The sequence below is a fragment of the Durio zibethinus genome, chromosome 9 (genome assembly GCF_047325235.1).
Source record: "Durio zibethinus cultivar Kanyao isolate XHJ-2024 chromosome 9, ASM4732523v1, whole genome shotgun sequence".
Lineage (NCBI taxonomy): Eukaryota > Viridiplantae > Streptophyta > Magnoliopsida > Malvales > Malvaceae > Durio > Durio zibethinus.
The window spans coordinates 5,740,550-5,744,930 of record NC_143170.1 but is presented as its reverse complement, the minus strand read 5'-3'; positions in this window follow the sequence as shown (position 1 = coordinate 5,744,930).

Genomic DNA, 4,381 nt, shown 5'->3' with positions numbered 1-4,381 from the left:
TTTTTCTTTGGATGCCCATTGCTTTTACTCTCTCTAGCTTCAAAAAGCTTTGCCTTTTCACTAAAATCCCAAGAACAAGCTTAAAAAATTCAACCAGAAACTGGCAAAACCCATTTGTTTTTGGAAAAATGGTCGGGAGCTAGCCGAAAAAAACTAAAATTTGTTGAAAAATTCAAATATTCATCAAAAAAATTCATCTCCACCCAAATTTTTTCAAAAAAACCCAAAATTTTTCAGAAAAATCTTAAAATTTCCAAACCTTCTCAAATCTTTTAGAAACTTTCTAGAACCTTAATCTTAACTCCAGGAACCCAAATCTAAACCCAGAATCCCCAGATATTTTGAAATTTAAACTCAAAATCTTAGCAACCCAAAATTTTAAAAATTTAAACATTGGGTTTTTCTTCCCCCAAATCCACTGTATCTGTTTTTTTTATCCAATTTTCAATTTATAGTCATCTTTAAGAGAATCTTTAGAAAATGGATAAAACCAATCTAGGCTTGAATGTTGGGATTTGATTCTATCCGAATCTCAGTGTAGGTCTAGGTTCTTTACTAGTTTGTCTAGACTAAATAAAAATCCTTTGATTTTGGTTCTAACTGACCTTTTAACCAGGTAGATCAACTTCAATTCCAGATTTCGATTTCTCATTCAAACGTAAATTATGAAAAAAAAAAAAGAACAAAGGATAAAATAATAATAATAATAATAATAATAATAATAATATACTATAATATAATAATAATACAATAGTAATAATAATAAGATACTATAATGACAAAATAATTATAATAATATGATACAATATAATATAGTATAATATAATATGATAATAATATGATAATATAACAATAATAATAACAAAATAAAAATAGTAAAAACAGACTTCAATTAACCTTGGATACAGATGGGTGTCACAATACCAATATATACTGAATTTTAAAAAAAATCAAAATTTTGTGTGGTACGATATTAATAACCTTGTTTCAATTAATTGAATTGTGATGGTTATGAGCCTTATTAATCATAATTGAGCTTGGTACCGACTTTTGTTGGAGGGTTAGGGCCAGGTTGTTGCATTCAAACCTTGATGACCCTTATATCTGATGTGTTACCATAATTTTTATAATAATACCTAATGCTATATTTGGATAAATATTAATAAAGGAAAGGAAATGAAAGGAAAATAAAGTTTTTTGAAGGAAAGGAAAGGATATATGTAACATTTGTTTGTGTTGTGCCTGAAGCAATAAACACAACAACGCATAAGCAATATATCACAATAAACCCATAGCAATAGACAACAATCAATAATAAAAAATATAAGAAAAATAAAGCACACCAAGATTTACATGAAAAATCCTTAAGTGTAGAGGAAAAAATCACGGACTACCAGAAAAATCTTCATTATCAAATAATGGATATACAAAGTTCTTCTCTAGCTAAAACTAGAGCTAACCAACAACTAGAGAGACAATTGGAGAAATCTCACTAAATAGGTGACTTAACAAATGCACCATAAATTTGTTCTTAGAGAGCTTCAAACCTAATCTTCACCGTTTAAAATGTAGAACTCTGAATCATAAATCTGTTGATAAAATTTTAACTCAATCAGACCACGAATCGACTTTCGTTCAATCAACTCTCTCTTTTTTTTTCTTTTTTTTTTTTGCTTTTTTTTCTCTTCTTGATTTGCAACACCATCTTAAAACAACTCTATCTCTTTTTATTAAGTAGCTAGGGCACTGTGTAAAAAGAAAGACCAAGGCTCATAGCCTTTGATTGGTCCAAAATCAATTACATGGGGTTGGATCCCATTTTTCTAACAATCTCCCCCTCCAACCTCATTAGGAGGAGATTCATCACCATAGCAATTTCATTTGAAACTTACCTTGGTTAAGGAACTCATTTCGATCAAGTTACTGCAAAGCTCAAGCTTATCCCTGGGAAGTGCCTTAGTCAACATATATACTACATTCTCATCAATATGAACTTTCTTCAACAATATCTGCTATTTCTCAATCACTAAACATAACCAATAATATCTAATATCAATGTGCTTTGTTCTAGTATGATACATGATATTTTTACTCAAATCTAAAATACTCTGGCTATCATAAAATATAACATACTCTTTTTTATTCAACCTTAATTTAAGAAGAAAATGTTTCATCTAAAGTATTTCTTTACCTACTTCGGTTACTGTAATATATTCAGTCTCTGTAGTTGACAAAGTAACACACTTCTACAACTTAGACTGTCAAGACACAGCTCTTCTTGTAAAAGTGAATAAATACCCCGAAGTAAATTTTTTACCATTAAGATCGCCTGTCATGTCACATCAATAAACCCTTCTAGAACTGGTTGTAAAACTCTATAACTCAAGCACATTTTTAAGGTATCCCTCAAATATTTAAAAATTCATTTCACTGCTTTCCAGTGAACTTTTCTTATATTAGAAAAAATTTTGCTCACTACACCAACTGCATAAACAATATCATGCCGTGTACAAATCATAAGATATATTAAAGAACCGATTGTAAAAAAAATAAGAAATACTAAACATAGCTAATTGTTCTTTCTTAGACACTGGATAAGATTTCTTACTCGGATGAAAATGATTAGCAAATGAACTTCTAACTGATTTAGTCTGTTGCATGTTGAATCTATTAAGCACTCATTCAACATATTTTTCTTATGACAACTATAGCTTTTTAGCTATTCTATCCCGAATAATGCCCATATCGAGAATTTACTTTGCTAGACCTAAATCGTTCATGTTAAATGACTTAGATAATTATTCTTTCAACCTATAAATCAACTAGCATCTTGTTCCACAATCAACATATCATCAATATATATAAGAGAATAATGAAGTTATCATCAAAAAAATTTTCAACATGCACACAAGGATCCGTTGTCGTTCTTTTATAGCTGTGACTCACCATAAAAGAATCAAACTTCTTGTACCACTGTTGAAGAGCTTGTTTCAAGCATACAAGCTTTTTTTTAATTTGCAAACTAAGTGCTCTTTCTTTTTCACTTTAAAACCCTCATGTTGATACATATAAATGTTCTCTTGCAAGTCACCATACAAAAATACAGTTTTAACATCAAGTTATCAAAACTCAAGATTTAAACTGGCTGTTAATCCTAGTACCACTTGAATGAAACTCATATTCACAATTGAAAAGAAGATCTCATCAAAATCGATGCCTGATTTTTGAGAAAAATCTTTCACCACCAATCGAGCTTTGTAGCTCACTAGTTTGTCACCATCATTTTCAACTTGAATACTCATTTATTCTTCAACGGTTTCTTCTCTTTTGAAAGTTTAACAAGATCGTAAGTACCATTTTTTTATAATGACTTAATCTTTTCTTTTATTTCTTTTAACTAGTGCTCTTTATCCGGAGTAGTTTACATATCTTGAAAGTTTTCTGGCTCTCTCTCATTGGTAAGTAAAATAAAATCTAAATTTGGATACTTGATAGATAGCCTACGCTCTCTAGTAGATCTCTTAAACTGAAACTCTACATCATCTAATGCCAAAGGTAGCTTCCTCTACTCAACATTCTTTAGTAGAGAAGATTACTCTCTACTCAAAATTGATTGCATTTGGCTCATCACTAACTGTGACTAGCTCATTTATATCTCCAAGTTATGTTTCTTACTCATTTTCACATTTTTTTCTCAAAGTTTGCTATAGTTTCCTTTTCATGAAAAATCACATCTCTGCTTCTGACTGTCTTTCTCTTCATTGGATCCCATACCCTATAACCAAATTCTTCATCACCATATTCCATAAACACATACTGTATAGCTTTACTGTCAAGCTTTAACCTCTATTTTTTTGGCATATACATGAATGTTTTATACTCGAAAACTTTTAAATGAGAGTATAAAGCATCTTTCCTTGTCCATACTCTTTCTGGAATGTTAAAGCCTAAAAGAATTAATGATGATCTATTAAGCAAATAATAAGCTATGTTGACTGCTTCACCCCAGAATGGCTTTGGTAATTTTGACATCCTCAACATACATCTAATTTTTTCCACAATGGTGCGATTCATCCTTTCAGCTACACCATTATACTACGGTGTTTCAGGTTCTGTCATCTCATATCTGATCTCATGCTTTGAACAATACTCTTCAAAGTCTTTAGATGTGTATTCTCCACCATTATTAGTCTGAATACACTTCAAGGATAATCCTGTCATCCTTTTCACCATAGCATAAAATTTTTAAAAATACTACAGTATCTGACTTTTATATTCTAACATATACACCCAAGTCTTATGTGAAGCATCATCAATAAAAGTAACAAAATATATGCTACCACCTAATGATTCAACCTCAATGGGACCACATACGTTAAAA